Raw genomic sequence first — 19,409 nt, forward strand, 5'->3', positions numbered from 1 at the left:
CCAGTAGAGGCTAGGTCATGATTGTTAAGGATACCTAATGAATGAAAGATGTGGCTGAAAGAAAGTCCTCCTACACTCTCTGAACCCCATCTCTGGCTGGGACCAAGTTGGTGGCACATAGGACCCTCTTCATTTCTGTCTCTGTTCAACTGACAGTGACTTTGTTGTTGTCTTCCTTCAATGAGTAAAGACTTTCCACAATAGAAACACGCGATGTTGTCGGGTAGAAATAGAAAAATGTTATTTATTGTGTATGGATTAAGGGGAAAAAATAGAGATAGGGAAAAAAGACACCATTAGCTTTCTTGGTACAATCTTTCTACCTTCAAGTTTGTTGCTGAGAAATAATCGTAGATTCATGTGCTGTGCACAGAAGAGAAACCCAGGTCACTGACCAAAGATGATACCTGTTGTGCTGCTGAATTTGTCACTGAGCCAGGCAAAGCCCCACCCTGACTTAGAAGTCATGTATTAAACTTTCAGAGAGTGTGGCTTTTATTTCCTGGAAGCCATCACAACTCTAAACTTTCAGAGAGAGTATGGTTTCTCTCCTTTGCTAATACCACATGAAGCCACAGAGTCCTCTGAGTTCTGAAGCCCAAAGCCAACCCAGTGTGTGGAAACCCTACCACTCCCCTTCTTTGGAATGGGGACGACCTACCTGATTCCTGTCATTACAGTTCTTTATGGGTTCTTTTAGAAGTCTGACCTTCCTCTTATCACCTCAGTAACGCCAGAGCTGCCTCACATTAGTCTTACGGCCATGCCTAAACTAAACCTCTTTTCTCTGCTGACAGGGCTAGAATAGAGACTTAATTTCCTAAAGGATTCTGGTGACTTGAAGATTAGATGATGCAGTGTTTGTAGGAAATGGTTCTGGGTTTTGCTTCAAGCAAGGGGGAAGGGAGGTTCTAATTTTAATTATTTTAATGTTCATTTAATATTTAATAGCAGTTCTGCCTGCTAAGCCCTAGGCATACAATGATGAGCAAGAGACATGTAGACCAGACCTCCTAGAGCTTATCATTTTAGTTGAACAGAAATAAACCTCAATTGAATGGTTACATAAAGGTGTGTAATAAATGCTGTGAAAGCAAGGAATAGAAAACTGAAAAGGCCGGACGTGAAGGTCCTGGTCAGAGGTGTCCCTTAAGAAGTAACTTCTCTAAGTCACTAACTCAGGACATCCATGGCTTAAGTGATTGCCTGCTCTGTTTGGGCCTTGAAGGTGAACCGGACTTTCTAAGTGGACCACTTGGCACTGTTTCAGACTGCAACTATTTTGAATAAGAATTAGCCCTTCTGTAAGACTGTTCTCATGCAATGTAATGTCATGAGTGGTATAATAAGAAATACATGTATATTTGGTCTTTGCCTTCAGTTTATAGCACAGAGCTCCTAAAATCCTTGGAATTTCCTGATAGAAGCATCTTTTGTTACACAGGATGAGCCCCTTTCAACCCTACCCTAGTTTATGCAAATAGAGTGACTCTGGGGTGGCTTCTAGATGGAGGCTGATTGCCATAGAAACCAACCAAGTGATTAGTGGGTTGGAACTTTCAGTCTAGCCACTGACCTCTGAGGAGGGAGGAGGGGGTGTCAAGAGATTTCTAATTGCCAGTGGCCAGTGATTTAATCAATCATGCCTATGCAGTGAAACTTCCAGAAACATGCCTAGACTACAGAATCTGGGAGCTTCCAGATTAGTGAACATGTGGAGGCTCTGGGAGGGTGTCATAATTAGTGCATAAAGCTTCACACCCTCTGCCGCCCTCCCCACACACACCACCAAATACTCACCCTGTGCATCTCTTCCATTTGGTTGTTGCAGAGTTGTATCCTTTACAATAAACTTGTAAGCATAAAGTGTTTCCCTGCATTCTATGAATCGTTCTAGTGAATTATCAAGCTTGAGGAGGGGGTTGCGGGAACCTCTGAATTTGTAGTCACGTTGGACAGAAGTGTGGATCATCCGAGTCCCTGGGACTTGAGACTGGCATCTAAAGTAGGGGCGGTCTTGTGGGACTCTACACATAAACCTGTGGAACCTTGCACTAACCTAAGTGTCGAAAGAGGATTGCATGGAAGGCTACCCAGTTGGTGTCAGAAAAGGTAATGTCAGAAAAAGACAACTCACTATGTTTACCCTGAATGGAAACCAGACATTTCTCTACTCTAGCAGAAGAGCAAATGGAAACCAGTGTTTTTGACCACCAGCAGCCATTAACCAGGGTTGCAAATAGGAAGCACTGATTTAACACCAAGGTGAAGGTGGACTTTTTAACCTCTGAAAAGTAGATGATATAACAGCTTGCTTTTCAAAACTGACCTACTTCTCTCTTTATGCTCTTGCTCAATCCTTTACTTCCCACACTTTCCAGGGAAAACAGGAGCCAGAAGAGATAAGCAGTCTTGGCTGATAGAATGTTTTAAAAGGCCTATGGGTTGGGCAGACAGGCATGGCTGCACTTCTTTGGCATTGTGAACCAGAGATTGTGGGTGTTATTTTTTTCTTTTTCTTTCTTTCTTCCTTCTTTATTTCCTTCCTTCCTCTCTCGCTCTTTGATCCCTAGTTGACAGTATGAATGGCCTGTTTTCAGTCCATTATTGCAAGGTGAATTTGGAGAAGACCCATGTACTTGGGTTATAGTTTTCCCACAGTGAAGGGACTATTGCAGTTTTGTGTTTTGGTTACATATTTCTACCCAGACCCCTGTGCCTTTTTAAAAAATTCTTTTTGACTTTGTAATGGGACTTCGATGTGAGGGGGCGTCAGTGACTTTGTAACACTTGCTGTTTTGTTTCCTTGGAACCAAGGTGGTATAAATAAGGCTCACTTCATGAGCTGTTTTGTTTCAATTTAGGATAGTGCTCCAAGGCCAGAAGCATCCTCCTCTAAAATTACTTTACCAGCAAAAAAATTGGCTTTCTCTAATGGGTTCCCCTTTACATTTATGTACACCTTTAATGATTGCAACGTGGTCCTCTGCAGTATTTCTTTATCACTATCAAGTCATGGGGGCAGTATCAGATCAGATCAGATCAGTCCCTCAGTCGTCTCCGACTCTTTGCAACCCCATGAATTGCAGCACGCCAGGCCTCCCTGTCCATCACCAACTCCGGAGTTCACTCAGACTCACGTCCATCGAGTCAGTGATGCCATCCAGCCATCTCATCCTCTGGCGTCCCCTTCTCCTCCTGCCCGCAATCCCTCCCAGCATCAGAGTCTTTTCCAATGAGTCAGCTCTTCGCATGAGGTGGCCAAAGGACTGGAGTTTCAGCTTTAGCATCATTCCTTCTAAAGAAATCCCAGGGCTGATCTCCTTCAGAATGGACTGGTTGGATCTCCTTGCAGTCCAAGGGACTCTCAAGAGTCTTCTCCAACATCACAGTTCAAAAGCATCAATTCTTCGGCGCTCAGCCTTCTTCACAGTCCAACTCTCACATCCATACATGACCACAGGAAAAACCATAGCCTTGACTAGACGAACCTTTGTTGGCAAAGTAGTGTCTCTGCTTTTGAATATGCTATCTAGGTTGGTCATAACTTTCCTTCCAAGGAGCAAGCGTCTTTTAATTTCATGGCTGCAGTCACCATCTGTAGTGATTTTGGAGCCCAGAAAAATAAAGTCTGACACTGTTTCCACTGTTTCCCCATCTATTTCCCATGAAGTGGTGGGACCGGATGCCATGATCTTCATTTTCTGAATGTTGAGCTTTAAGCCAACTTAGATTGGCCCTATTTCAAAGCCTAGGACATGGTGGCCTGGACTAAGTGAGTGGTTTGCTTTAGCCCCTGCAGATGGCGGTGGAGGCAGGCCTAGGAATTGTTCCAGTGTACATTTTCCACTGTGAGCAGAGAAAACCAGCCCCAACCTCCTACTCTCACTTGTGGGTGGAGTGGAGGGTTAGGGGAACAAAAGATATGAATAAATAAAACGTGGGCAGTTTGCAGTCACCTAAAGCAGCTCCAGAACATTCACAGAGCAACACCTGTTCTCAAGTGACTGGTGATCACAGAATAAGGTCCAGTCTGCCCAGCCTTTGGGGAAGGAAATAGCAAGAGCTAATAAAACCACAAAAGGGACTGGATAGCTCTCCTTTCCATGCTGTTCCATTGCCAGCTTCCGTCCCACCACCCTGAGACATTATAATAACAAATAACCAAATCAGGAGATGATACGTTTTAAAAAGAGGTCTCTAGCTACAGTATGGAATTGGAACTAAGGAAGTCAAGAAAGGAGGCCTTTCCAGCTGTCTTCCCCAAAGATGAGGCAGGCTTCATCCAAGGCAGTGGTAGCAGGGATGCAGAAGGGAATAGTTTAAGAAAAGAACCAATTGATTTCAGAGAATAGAGGAAAAGAAGCTTTGGGGTTAGGTATGAGCGTTCTTGATGTTGCCATCAACCTTCAGCTATCAGTGTTAATGTTGCTTCCAATATCCAGGCACTCAGGAAGAGCAGGTTTGATGTGGGTGTTGAGAAGAAGTGACAGGTTCAGTTTGGGACATGCTAAGTTTGGATTTTCCACACATCTCAGTGTGTAGCCAGGAAGATAATGGCAAGGTGATTCTGTGGCTTAGGATTAGGGAGCTGAACTTGTCGTGTAGTGTTTGGGATTCATCTGCGGGGAGATGTGGATGATTCTTAATAGAGGATGTCCCCCCCAGGAGAGCATATGCATGCACAGAGAAGCTACTGGCCAGGGACTGAATCCTGGCAAACTCTGCTGCCTAAGGGATGGTGGTGTTAGGACCCTTCCATGGTTCCCACTTACCTTTCTAGCTCAATTAAAATCAATGCTTTCATCATATGCTTGACCTGATGACCTTCCTTTCTTGCGATGACCCACTTTTCCTCTCATTTTGGCAAGACCAATTTATTAGTTTCTAATTGCCTACCATTCAGTGTACTCTCTTTCTAAGAAAACACAGCATTTACCTTCAGGTTAATCGTTTCCTGGCCATATCGCTTTCTTCTCTTAAAGCGCTGCTCGACTCTCATCACTCCAAAGTGGTCTTTTCAGATTAGCTCTCACTTAGCTCCAGCTTCAGTTAGTCAGCTCACAGGATGATGGAATGCTGGCAGTGGAGGGTCTGTCGTTTGGCTCTCTGTAACATGACAAGTGAGGGCAGTCAGGTCAGATGAGGTGAGATGACTTGTCTAACATATGATCAGTTAGATATAAAGTAAAGAGTAGAAATTGGGTTTTCCCATACCTAGTCAGGGATTCTTTCTGTTAGGGCATGATGCCTCAGAGTCTTGATTCTTCCCTTATGCCATGGTGATGGTGACGTTCCTTCATTTAAACACCCAATCTCATTACTACATTCCCCTCATCCTTCTTCAATATAGCCCTGTAGAGAGGCAGAGCAGCTATTTCTTATTTTAAATTGGCTCTCATTTGATATTGACCATTACCTTTATTCTCTCAGGCCTGGAATGGACATTTCTGCCACACATAATGCAGAGACCAAGGAAGTAACAAGGCAGTCCTACAAAATTGTGTGTTACTATGAAAGCCTCAAGGATTGATTGATTGACCACTCTTAAGAGCCCAATAAGTATGTCTGGTATCACTAGGCAAAGGATTATGGTGAATCTTCTCTCACCACTTCCACACACAAACACACACACAGGCAGTCTCTCCACCTTAGCACCAGCCTCTCCCTCCACCCTGCCTCACACCCTATAAAGCTATCCTAGATGCTTTTTGCTGAACTGACCTATTAATAAAAGAAGATTAACAGGAGGATCAAATACTTTCCAAATTCATTGTAAGTTATTAATGATTTTATAAACATGTGGGTTCTTCATTTCTTTTAGGAGAAAAAAAAAAAGATCTCATATGTGTGTGTTTACCTAACTAGTCACTAGAAGATTTTTGAATGTCTTAGCTTCTTATATGGCTGTTTATCTAGTATAAAAGAAACCCATGCCTTTTCTGGACAAATTAGTGAGATCATATCTCCCCCACTCAAATCCTTCCAATTAGAAGTAACCAAAAAATTCATAATTAAATAATGTTATAATAATTTGTGAATTATGGACAAAGCAAAGTTGACACAGTATATTTTTATGTGTTATGTTTTCTAGTACATGGGGGCCTGCTATGTATTTGATTTGTGTAATCCATTTATGCTCATTTTAAAGCAGTAGGGGAATTCCCTGGTGGTCTAGTAGTTAGGACCCCATGCTTCCATAGCCAGAGGTGTAGGTTCAATCCCTGTTCTTGGAACTAAGATCCAGCAAGCTGTGAGGCATGGCCAAGAAGAAAAAAAAAAATGAAGCAGAATAGTTTTCCTGTTTCACATAAGAGGGGCTTCCCTGGTGGCTCAGAGATTAAAGCGTCAGCCTGCAATGCAGGAGACCCAGGTTCATTCCCTGGGTCAGGAAGATTCCCTGGAGAAGGAAATAGCAACCCACTCCAGTATTCTTGCCTGGAGAATCCCATGGAGGGAGGAGCCTGGTAGGCTACAGTCCCACGGGGTCCAGTCCATGGGATCCCAAAGAGTCAGACAACGACTGAGCGACTTCACTTTCTTTACATGAGAGATTTTTTTGTGGTAAAATATGTATAACATAAAATGTACAGTTTTAACCATTTTAAAGTGTATAGTTTTGTGGCATAAAATATATTCACATTGGTGTGCATCTGTGTTTATAGACTTTAAAACATGGCCTTGGGTGACATTAGCTGTATCTGACTTGTCTGCAGCATGAACCTTCATTGGAAAGATAGGCATAAAAGTGGAGGTTACTTGGACAGGTTAACTTTTTAAAAATGTTGCATCACCCTGTGTTGTTTTGGCTTCACAATACCTGGTCTTCCCTATGTGTCATATATTAAATAATTCAGGTAAGTTACATTTATATTTATATTTCACAACACTTTGTAGTAACTGAAGTCATGTGATACATTGCAAAATCTGGCATGGAAATCACTAACTTGGGTGGAGAACCAAAATCCCTAACATCCAGTCTGGTTTCTCTTTACCCGATGGTAATGCTTTAAAGGCAACCTTTAAAGAATTCATTTTAGATATACCTATTAGTTAGTAAATTACCATTTTTGAGCATTTACTTCGAACCTCCTGCTATGCTAAGCATTTGATTTTTATAGTTACCTCATTTAATTCTTAAAACACTTAATTCTTATTGTCATCATTATTTTGCAGATGAGAAAACTGATACTTAGTTTATTTAGATCAAGCAGGTGGCAAATGACACAGAACTTGATCTTAACCATTCTGCTACACTCCCTTCCTCGTAAGGGTGTCAGGTAAGCACTAGGCCTAACAAAGCAACTAACAGATTAAGACATGCAGTACTTCTTTATTAAGTCATTCAGAAAGGTCATATTTAGATGTTATGGCATAAATTTATTTTGTTGTTTTAGTTGCTAAGTCGTGTCCAACTCTTTGTGACCCCATGGCCTGTAGCCCTCTGGACTCCTCTATCCAGGCAAGAATACTAGAGTGGGTTGACATTGCCTCTTCCAGGAGATCTTCCCCACCCAGGGATTGAACCCACGTCTCTTATGTCTCCTGCATTGGCAGGCAGATTATTTACTACTGAGCCACCTCATTTTAATAGGAAGACCAGGAAGAAAAGCCATGTAAAACATCATTTAAATACAGATGAAACTTGGGTTACTCCTCTTGTCATTACAGGGATGAGTGCATGTTTCTCTGTAAGAGGCTGTGGCAGCAGGATGTATGTGCCTGCTCTGGCTGGCTGTCATGCTGATCTTAATTACTTAATAGAGGCAAGCAGGATGGAGGGAGCAGTTGGTGATTCTGTTTCACTGGATGGAATACTGAGTAATGAACAGGAAAACTTTACAGATATGATTTTTAGATTGTGTCTTTCAGTTTCTCTAAGATAGATTGTAGGGTTTTTTTTGTTTTTTTTTCTTTAAGCATTATCACATTCTATATAAAACTCCTTTTAACATAGCTCACTGGGGAGGCGGTATAGCAGATGGCTCTTAGTCAGAGCTGGTGTGAATTCTGGCTTTGCTTTGTGAGCTTGAGCCTGAGCAAGCTTCTTCGTTCTTCTCATTCTCACCTTTCCTACCATTAGAGTGGAGACCATAATACCTACCTCACTAAAAGCACATTATATGGGAGCCTTCTCCTTTCCACCTCCCACCACCTTTCTCCATTCGGCAGACAATTACTGAGAATCTTGTGTGTTAGCCCCTGTCTTGCATGTGAACTCTTCTAAGAGCTCATAGTGAGAGGCAGGAAGGCATCTGACCAGCTCTTGGTGATGCAGTTTAACAGAAGCAGTACAACACTGAGCACTCCCTCAATGCTGAAGAAGCACCAGGAATGGAACCACTACTTGTTTTGGGGGGTGAGTGAGTAGCAGTGTTCACTTTAAACATCTTCTGTGTTTAATGTTTAGTGGTCATTCAGTACTTGGTGAACATTACACTTTTGTATTTTGTGGTCAGAAATTAGCTTGATCTTAACATGAGTCTGATTTGCAGTGCATGGCAATTTATTTTTGTCATTGGGTTGACAGTATGGTAGTGCAGATATAGCATTTTTTACAGTGATCATGGTCAGAAGTTACTGGTTTTATGAGACTGAAACCATCCCAGGACATGAATATTGTCAGCTTGATCATAGCATGCAGGATTCTGGAACTACAATAATTAGAGAGCACCTAATATGTGGCAGGCCCTGGGCAACGTCCTTACCTTCCCAGAGTCTGTGGTCTTGGGGGAAGGTGAACTGGGCATCAAGTGAACACAGAATGACTCGGTACACATGATCCTTGTTAGGTGGTAACTTGATACTTCCTCTGGCCCACACGTTTTCTCGTTGGCTTATACTGTTAATTTGTAAAAAAAGAATTGTGAAGTCATAATTTGATAAGATATTAAGGTCATTTAAGAATGCTGCGGCATTTATCCAGCGATCCATCAGTGATTCAAATTGACTCACTGTCATTATAATGCAGCCAGTCAGGCTGAATTTGACAGCACTTCTCTATTCAGATTTGTGAGATGTCATGTTTGGTGAGTAAGTTGGCAAATATGAATTTTTCTCCTTTCTTTCTGAAGGGTAAAGGCTTAGCCTCTGCTTCTGAATCTCTGCACCTGTCAAGAGCTGATGAAAATGCCCGAGGCCCTGTCTCCACTGCTTTGCTTATCACCCTTCCAGGCCCACTGTCTGTACTCGAGCTGTGTGCACATATCTTTTATAGAGCCAGGCCTGCTCCTCCATACCCTTGGTGCTTAACTGGGTGGGGAAACCTGATCTGGTATTATTGGTTCACTTGATAATTACTTAGTATTTATGATGAGGGCAAAGGCAGGACTGAGATATGGGAGCACCCTAGGTGGGCTATTAACTTGTCACTCTGGGCAGGCTAATGATTTGATGCCACTTCAGCCTGCTATTCTTTATTTTTTTTAAATATATATTTATTTTAATTGGCGGCTAATTACTTTACATTATTGTATTGGTTTTGTCATACATTGACATGAATCCGCCACGGGTGTACATGTATTCCCCATCCTGAACCCCTGTCCCACCTCCCTCCCCATCCCATCCCTCTGGGTCATCCCAGTGCACCAGCCCCAAGCATCCTGTATCATGCATCAAACCTGGACTGGCAATTCGTTTCGCATATGATAATGTACATGTTTCAATGCCATTCTCCCAAATCATCCCACCCTCGCCCTCTCCTAAAGAGTCCAAAAGACTGTTCTATATATCTGTATCTCATTTGCTGTCTCGCATGCAGGGTTATCGTTACCATGTTTCTAAATTTCATATATATGCGTTATTATACTATATTGGTGTTTTTCTTTCTGACTTATTCATTCTGTATAATAGGCTCCAGTTTCATCCACCTCATTAGAACTGATTCAAATGTATTCTTTTTAATGGCTGAGTAATATTCCATTGTGAGTATGTACCACAGCTTTCTTATCCATTCGTCTGCTGATGGACATCTAGGTTGCTTCTATGTCCTGGCTATTATAAACAGTGCTGCGATGAACATTGGGGTACATGTGGCTTTTTCAACTCTGGTTTCCTCGGCATGTATGCCCAGCAGTGGGATTGCTGGGTCCTATGGCAGTTCTATTTCCAGTTTCTTAAGGAATCTCCACACTGTTCTCCATAGTGGCTGTACTAGTTTGTATTCCCACCAACGGTGTAAGAGGGTTCGCTTTTCTCCACACCCTCTCCAGCATTTATTGCTTGTGGACTTTAAGATAGCAGCCATTCTGACTGGCGTGAGGTGGTACCTCATTGTGGTTTTGATTTGCGTTTCTCTGATAATGAGTGATGTTGAGCATCTTTTCATGTGTTTGTTAGCCATCTGTATGTCTTCTTTGGAGGAATGTCTGTTCAGTTCTTTGGCCCATTTTTTGATTGGGTCGTTTATTTTTCTGGAATTGAGCTGCAGTAGCTGTTTGTATATTTTTGAGATTAATTCTTTGTCAGTTGCTTCATTTGCTATTATTTTCTCCCATTCTGAAAGCTGTTTTTTCACCTTGCTTATATTTTCCTTTGTTGTGCAAAAGCTTTTAATTTTAATTAGGTCCCATTTGTTTATTTTTACTTTTATTTCCAATATTCTGGGAGGCGGGTCATAGAGGATCCTGTTGTGATTTCTGTCGGAGAGTGTTTTGCCTATGTTCTCCTCTAGGAGTTTTATAGTTTCTGGTCTTACATTTAGATCTTTAATCCATTTTGAGTTTATTTTTGTATATGGTGTTAGAAAGTATTCTAGTTTCATTCTTTTACAAGTGGTTGACCAGTTTTTCCAGCACCAGTTGTTAAAAAGATTGTCTTTTCTCCATGGTTTATTCTTGCCTCCTTTGTCAAAGAAAAGGTGTCCATAGGTGCATGGATTTATCTCTGAGCTTTCTGTTTTGTTCCATTGATCTATATTTCTGTCTTTGTGCCAGTACTATACTGTCTTGATGACTATGGCTTTGTAGTAGAGCCTGAAATCAGGCATGTTGATTGCTCCAGTTCCATTCTTCTTTCTCAAGATTGCTTTGGCTATTCAAGGTTTTTTATATTTCCATACAAATTGTGAAATTATTTGTTCTAGCTCTGTGAAAAATACCGTTGGTAGCTTGATAGGGATTGCATTGAATTTATAGATTGCTTTGGGTAGTATACTCATTTTCACTATATTGATTCTTCCAATCCATGAACACGGTATATTTCTCCATCTATTACTGTCCTCTTTGATTTCTTTCTTCAGTGTTTCATAGTTTTCTATATATAGCCTCAAGACTTCTCTATCTATACAGCGCCGATGATAAAACATCTCATCTAGGTTAAAGATAAAAAGCTTCTCCACAGTAAAGGACACCCAGAGAGGTTCACAGAGTTACATGGAGAAGAGGGAGGAGGGAGATAGAGGTGACCAGGAAGAGAAGAGGGGGAATCAAAAGAGGCGAGAGCAAGCTAGCCAGTAATCACTTCCATATGTGCTCTTCACAGTCTGGATCCCTCAGAGATGTTCATGGAGTTATACAGAGAAGAGAAGAGGGAGGAAGGATACAGAGGTGGCCAGGATGATAAAGGGGGGGAATCAAAAGGAGAGAGACAGATCCAGCCAGTAATCAGGTCCCTAAGTGTTCTCCACAGTCCAAAATACACAAAGAGATTCACAGAGTTGGGTAGAGAAGAGAAGGGGGAGGGGGGAGATAGAAGCGACCCAGTGGAGAAAAAAGAGAGTCCAAAGGGGGAGTGAGCAGTCAAGCCAGTAATCTTGCTCCCAAGTAAAAATGGGTACTGAAGATTGGGTTCTTAAAGGTACAAAATTTTTGGTACAAATACCAAAAAGCAAAGATTAAAAATCTAGAGTAGAGGTTGGATTCCCAAAAATACAGTGTTAAAGAAAAAAACAAAGTCACAAAAATTATATATATGAAGTTTGCTTGAAAAAATAGGGTCTTTTTTTTGCAAAGTAATAGTAGGTTATAAAAATGAAAATTAAAGGAGTAATAGAGGACTTTAAAAAATTCCTTTTAATTTAAAGAATGATAATAGTAAAAATATATCTAGGACTTTCTCTGGTGTTGCTGTGGACAGTGTGGAGTCAGTTCATTTTCAGATAGTTCCTTGATCCAGTTTATACTTCTCAAGATCTATAGGCCCCTTCCTATGTGAGTGAGTAAAATCGCTCAGTCGTGTCCAACTCTTTGCGACCCCATGGACTGTAGCCTACTAGGCTCCTCCATCCATGGAATTTCCCAGGCAAGAATACTGGAGTGGGTTGCCATTTTTCGGTGCTAACTACAGGGTTTTAATCTATTGTACCTGTCACTTCCAAGACTGTTCCCTCTGTTTTAGCTTCTTCTGTTTGCTGGTCTCTTCGGTGTCTAATTTCCGCCCTGACACAAGGGGGCGGTGGTGGACACTTTTTTAGGCTCAGTTGTTCAGTGGTACCGTGGGGAGGGAAGAACATTGCAAACAAATAACACTGGCATTTGCTCGCAGTGTCTCGGCCCCACTGGGTCTGCCCCCACTCATGGCATGTGTGCTTTCTCTGTCTACACTGCTTAGGCTCTAGGTTGCTCTACCAGGAACTGTCTGAGGCCGGCCCTGGGTTGTATGCACTTCCCAGGTCTAAGCCGCTCAGGTTCAGGTACTTGGGTAGTCCTCAGAGGCGCAGACTCGGTTGGGCCTGCGTTTTGTGCCCTTCCCAGGTGCGAGCAGCTCAGGTGACCAGGTGCTTGGTGAGCGTGGTCGCTGTGACTTATCACCTCCCCCATCCTTGCTGTTTGGTTTTCTGGGTGTACAACCAGCACACCTTCTCAGGCAGATGTCAACCGTCCAGAATACCAAGAAGTCTTGGTTAGCAACAAAATCTGCTTGCAGTTTGGTAGATGATGCCTCTCTGAGGCCACAATTGCCCCCTTCCAGCTCTGGCTGTCCTCGCCTGCCTGTCTCCGGCAGGGGTGGGCCGGCCCGCAGCCGGCTAGCTCTGTTCAGTCCTTTGTTCTGTGAGCGGGTCTGGCGGGTCTGGCGGTGTCTTAGGTTAGGGCTTTTCCCTGGATAGCTATCCCACAGTCTGGTTTGCTATCTCAAGTTAGTTCCCTCAGATTGCCCTTGGGGCATTCAGGCCTGGTCCTTAATCTAAGCAGTGCAGCCCGGGGCCTCCCTGCCCAGCCTCTGTTTGCTAGTGGCGGATGCGGGAGTCTGTGCTGCTTCTCCGCTGGGAGTTACCATTGGGCGCATAATCTGTGGGTTTTAATTATTTATTTATTTTTCCTCCTGATTATGTTGCCTTCTGAGGTTCCAAGGCTCGCCACAGACTTGCCAGTGATAGTGTTTCCTGGTGTTTGGAAACTTCTCTCTTTTTTAAGACTCCCTTCCCGGGACGGATTTCCATCCCTACCTCTTTTGTCTGTCTTTTTGTCTTTTATATTTTTTCCTACCTCCTTTCAAAGACAATGGGCTGCTTTTCTAAGTGCCTGATATCCTCTGCCAGCATTCAGAAGTTGTTTTGTGGAATTTACTCAGCGTTCGAATGTTCTTTTGATGAATTTGTGGGGGAGAAAGTGGTCTCCCCGTCCTATTCCTCCACCTTCTTAGGACCGCCTCCCTGCTATTCTTTAAGTATTTGTTCACAACATTGTTAAGAGAAGCCAGGAGCTGTATGAGAGATAACAGGGTAGCCAAAGAGCGCCTCTAGTTCCCCTTTTTGCCAGTTCTCAGGATCTCAACTGACCAGAAGAAAAGTAGCAGACTCCTTGCCTTTTCTTCAAGCCATATTCTGTACCATCCCTAAGAAAAGGCATAATATTTAAGTTTAATTTCACTAACTTTCCAAAGATGTTTGAACACCCCATTGATGAATTGGTACAGGGAAGCTGCTATAATATCCAGGCCCTAAGTCTAGCCTTAGAAAGAGACACTGGGCTAGATCCTGAGAATATAGGTAAATAAGATTCTGCCCCAGTCTTCAAGGAACTTGAAATAGTAACTTATTACATGTCATAAAATAGTAGGAGAGAACTGTTGTTCAGTTGGTCAGTCATGTCCAGCTCTTTGTGACCCCATGGACTGCAGCACACCAGGCTTCCCTGTCCTTCATCATCTCCCAGAGCTTGCTCAAACTTATGTCCATTGAGTAAGTGATGTCATTCAACCATCTCATCCTCTGTTGTCCCCTTCTCCTCCTGCCTTCAATCTTCCCAGGATCAGGGTCTTTTCTACAGAGTCAGCTCTTCCCATCAGGTGGCCAAAGTATTGGAGTTTCAACTTCAGCATCAGTCCTTCCAATGAATATTCAGGATTGATTTCCTTTAAGATTAACTGGTTTGATCTCCCTGCAGTCCAAGGGACTTTCGAGAGTCTTCTCCAACACCACAGTTCACAAGCATCAATTCTTTAGTGCTCAGCCTTCTTTATGGTCCAACTCTCATATCCATACATGACTACTAGAAACCATAACTTTAACTATAAAGATCTTTGTTGGCAAAGTAATGTCTTTCTTCTTAATATGCTGTCTAGGTTTGTCATAGCTTTTCTTCCAAGGAACAAGCATCTTAATTTCATGGCTGCAGTCACCATCTGCGGTGATTTTGGAGCCCAAGAAAATAGTTTTTCAGTTTCCATTGTTTCCGCATCTATTTGCCATGAAGTGATGGGACCAGATGCCATGATCTATTAGTCTTCTGGGAAAGCAGAGGGAAGAACAGTGAATGTAGCCTGTGGAGGTCAGTGTGGCTCAAGGCAATGATTCATGACAGTGATCCTAGGGCGGGACCATTGGTGAAGTGAAATACCCTTTCTTAATTTTAAGTAAATCTGGTGTTCAGAGTTTGAATCTTTCAAATGGATGAAAATAGGATACTTTCATTTTATGCAACCTAAAGCCTTAAACTTATGGAATTGCACAAGGCAGGTTGAGTAAGTGTGACATTGCAGTGAGTCTTGCCATACTGACCTGGTGGCTTAGATAGTAAAGAAAGATTCTTGACTCCTTGCTACATCTTAAAAGGAATCTATCACTGAGAGACAAATTCTCCCAAATGGAAGGCCTTTCTCAGATAAAAATTTTACAGTAGGCCTTTGCATTACTACAGAGAAGTTTGTTTCCTCAGACTCTGCTATCTCCACTGACTAGAAGGAAATAAGAGCCCCTGGACGTCTCAGTTTTCAAAGAAAAAGCCTTGGGACCTTTTGTGTTTCTATCAGAAAGCTGGTTGTCCCCTATTGTTCCTTAATCCACAGTCCCTTGGGAGTGTTCTGTTTTGTGTTCCTGCCTGGGAGCCTTCTGAAAAAACCTCTTATTTGAGAAAGGGAGTTCTCAGTGTTTGTCATCTCCAAATCTTCCAGAATACATTTTTAAGGTTATCTTGGGATTGATTTTTTCCAGGGAAAATAAACATCTTGTGTCTTGCCTCTGGGGACAGTAAATGTTTTTCAGAGGCAGATAAGGCCAGTTTTGTAACACTCCAGCACAGCAAGCTGGGGAACTCACTGATGCTGCTTCAGCAGCTGTGTTTGTCACAATGACTGTGACAGTCCAAGTCCTATTTTGATCTTGCCTAATATGGAATATTTATTTCTAATCTTAGAAGCATTGTGATTTAGTACTTTCACATTTAATTATTCCAGCTTGTACTGTTGTTTGGTGTTGGGGAGGAAGCGAGGTGTTAACTTTTGCTGTTGTTTCTAAAATGAATTTGAGTGATTTGATTTTAGGCTGGATAAAGACACTGAGCTACATTTTGTTGGGGTTTTTTTTTTTTTCCACTTGACAACAGTGGCTTCACTCTGAGATGACAAGCTGTCATTGTGAGAGAGTTTGCATTAAGTTCTACATTTGTATCCTCTCAGCAAAATACTCCAGTTTAGGTAAATGTGAAATGTAAAAGGGTAATGAAACTCATTGTGAAACATGTTGGGAAGCATTCAAGCCAATTCAAAGAAATGAACAGTAAAGCAACAGTGAGATTCTTTTCATACATGGAATTAGCAAAGACTTTTATTTTTAAAGATGATTCCCACCTCATGAGGGTATTACTCATACTGTTTACAGGAAAGAAAATTAGTGTAATCTCCTTGGGAAATAATTTGATATATCAGAAGCCTTATGGAGAAGGCAATGGCACCCCACTCCAGTACTCTTGCCTGGAAAATCCCACGGACAGAGGAGCCTGGTAGGCTTCAGTCCATGGGGTCACTAAGAGTCGCACACAACTGAGCGACTTCACTTTCACTTTTCACTTTCATGCATTGGAGAAGGAAATGGCAACCCACTCCAGTATTCTTGCCTGGAGAATCCCAGGGACGGGGGAACCTGGTGGGCTGCCATCTATGGGGTCTCACAGAGTCGGACACGACTGAAGCGACTTAGCAGCAGCAGCAGAAGCCTTAAAATGTTTATGCTCTTTAGCTTAGTACTCTTACTATTTCCAGAGGTCTCTGCAAAGGAAATCACATGAACAGAGTTACGTATTAGTAATAATATGCATTATTAGTAATAAAAAGAGAAAAATCTATGATTCAGTAGGGAAATGATTTTGTAAACTGTGACATATCCATGTGTGAACTGTTATGATTTAAAAATCATGCTTAGAGAAACTACAACATCAAAAAAGCCTATGAGAAATGATGAGTCAAAAAGATCTCAATATCTTATCATTGAATTTTATAATAGTATAATTATATACAACTAGCAGGCAGCAAAAACCAAAACAAAAATAAAACTGGAAGGAGAAAATGATCCTAAACATTAAGTTTTTTTTCCCCAGGTTTCCTTATTTTCTGTAAGAAGCATAGATATTTTCAATGAATTTTTCTTTTAGTTAAGAGAAAACAATTTTCTTGTAGTGGTGCCTTAGATATAATGCTTATCTCATTCTTCATTAAAAATTTAAAGTTCATATTTTATGCCTTGTAAATTGCCATGGTGATGGGATTAAATGCTTAACTTATGACATGCATGCATGCTGTCATTTCAATTGTGTCTGACTCTTTGCAACCCTATAGACCACCAGACCCCTCTGAACATGGGATTCTCCAGGCAAAATACTGGAGTGGGTTGCCATGCCCTTCTCCAAAGGATCTTCTCAAGCCAGGGACTGAACCCATGTCTCTCAGTTTCCTGCACTGGAGGCAGGTTCTTTACCACTAGTGCCAGCCAATGATTTATTTACCTCCCTGGGTTTTAGTTGACAACTTTTGTGAGAGGTTAAAAGTGACCTCTTTAACAGCAGTTGCTTTATTAAACTGTTATCTTTTGTATGTTTCAGAAAGTTGTTATAGATGTTTGAAACTTTAGAACCACAAAAATGGATAAAATTGTCTTGCAATTTGTGATGGATAAAATGTAACAGTATGTTTATGATTTCTCTTTAGGAATTTTTCAAATAGAAACTAATTGCAGCATTTCCAGTTGACCAGCATTCATAGGGTAAGATTAATATTCTGAATTGTGAACACATGGTAAAGATAATTACTTTTACATTGGTAGCTTGGGGCAAATAAGTACTGAATACTTAGTATGTAAAAAGATTACTGTTCTTACAGATGTTTTGAGTAAAATCCTTTTGATGTTTTAAAACCAATTAAACAGAAAATTAAATCTGTATGCATTTTGGTAAAATATCATCTTCCTATCCTTTGTTTATTTTGTATGTAGGAAAGGATATGTGTGTATGTATGTGTTAGATATTTGTAATTCTTTAACGTTAAAGATCTAAAGAATATAATCAATGTTTATGAGAGGCTTAGACTCCATGACTCCCTGTCTCTATTTTCCTGATTTTTGTTTAAGGTAGCATTTCTAATGCATAGAATTGGTTTGTTTGGTATGTTTCCATAATAAAAAGATGGCCTTGCCTTCCTCGAGTAGGCAAGTCAGAAGTAAACAAGTCCCATCTCCTGTTGCTTCCTGCAAGCATCATTCATCTTTTGTAATTGTGGAAGTTTAATCTTGAATTAGCTCTGTGGCAGAGCTTTTGACTTGGACATAATGAATGATTAATTTTTATGTGTTAAATTGCGTGGCTCTCCAGTGTTCTGAATATGGCATATGTCTTAAAGCTGTGTCACCCAGCTCTGAACATAGTCCCAGTAAAGCAGTGCTTGAGGACCGTGGACCTGTCTCCTACTGTTTTCTGATCATCCTTCTTTTTACAGATGAAGGTAGACACTTGGACTTCTTGAGTATATCCACATTTTGCTGTTGAATTATCGAGGTCAGTATGAATTCTGAAAAGCTAATAACAGATGAGCCACTTCTCTTCTTGTGACTCTTCAGTGGCTTTTCTACCACTCCTATACTACTTGTTATCTGAACTTTTATCTTGCCTGCAGGTCTCTGTTACTCTTAACTTTCCCCAGGCTTCTGACACTGAGGCCAAGTGTCCTCCCTTCTGATCTGCACACATCCTAAGCTTCTTGCGCCTTCTACTTAGATGATCTCCCCCAATATCATCACATGGTTGGCTCCATTCTCATCTACATTTTAGTGGTAGTCCCTCTAAAGAGAGACGCCTGCCCTGACTCCCTGGTCTAAAGTAGCTATGTCTTCTTCGTAGCTTTTCTGATTTTATCATGTACATGTATCTAATCTGTCTCTCCTTACTACACAGTAAGGTCCCTGGGAGCCAGGATCTTGTCCATCTTGCACATTTCTGTATTTCCCTAACACTTAGAACTCTGTCTGGCGCATAGTAGATGTTCTAAATATTTGTTGCATAACAGACTAAAATCCTGACCTCTCTTTGACAAGCACTGCTTTACTATTCTCTGTAATGTTTCACCCATTCTCTTTGGGTATTTTGTTTGTGTAGAACCAAATGCACTGCTTATTTTTGGCCACCATCCTACTCATTTTGGCACTGAAATGACAGTATAAGACGGTGTTGCTAACTCTCAACTATGCATGTCATCTCTCCACAATAGGATTTTAAATCCCATGAGAGCAGAAACAAGGCCTCGTGTTTCCTTGGTATACCTTTGTAAAGTCCTAAACTCCATGATTGAATGCATGTAAATGTTAACTTTAGAGAAAGGGTTAAGACCAAAACATAATTCTGGTTTGTGTGTCCTAGAGCGGGGGCGGGGCAGGGGGGAACTCATTTTGATTTATGGTTTAAAATATTTATAACATAGAAATATTCTGGACTATTTTTTCAGCTTCATGTTCTAAAACTGTTTAAGAAAGCCTATTATTACTTAGGCTAGGTGACTAGAAGCAATGCTCTCAACTTCAGTTCTTTTCACGTTAGGCAATAAACCCATGTTGTACTACTCTGTGACCCTAGAGAAGCTACTTAAACACCTCTGAAATTTAGTTTCTTTATTTGTAAAGAGTTAGACTCTGATCTCTATGGTTTCTTCTTGGGTTAAATAGTCCGTATGATTCTGCTCCTGTGAAAGGTAGGTCACCTGTGCAAGAATTA

At 41.4% G+C, this 19,409-nt stretch overlaps 1 protein-coding gene across 14 annotated transcripts in view; it reads left to right on the forward strand.

Moving 5' to 3' along the window:
• LRRC8B (leucine rich repeat containing 8 VRAC subunit B) overlaps positions 1-19,409 on the forward strand; it is a 73,899-nt gene that overhangs the window by 33,718 nt on the left and 20,772 nt on the right. For 6 of the 14 annotated variants that reach the window (XR_015160466.1, XM_086391068.1, XM_086391065.1 and 3 more), the window contains 2 exons: positions 17,359-17,413; positions 18,142-18,200. The exons of 1 other annotated variant lie outside the window; for it this stretch is intronic. The gene's annotated coding sequence lies outside the window, so the exon portion shown is untranslated. Of the gene's footprint in view, positions 1-7,176; positions 7,281-17,358; positions 17,414-18,141; positions 18,201-19,409 lie in introns of all 14 variants that reach the window. 7 more of the 14 variants (XM_086391072.1, XM_086391069.1, XM_086391073.1 and 4 more) reach the window with 3 other exon arrangements.

The sequence above is a fragment of the Bos grunniens genome, chromosome 3, assembly GCF_055505025.1.
Source record: "Bos grunniens cultivar Pamir isolate PY7600 chromosome 3, Bosgru_T2T1.0, whole genome shotgun sequence".
Classification (NCBI taxonomy): Eukaryota; Metazoa; Chordata; class Mammalia; order Artiodactyla; family Bovidae; genus Bos; species Bos grunniens.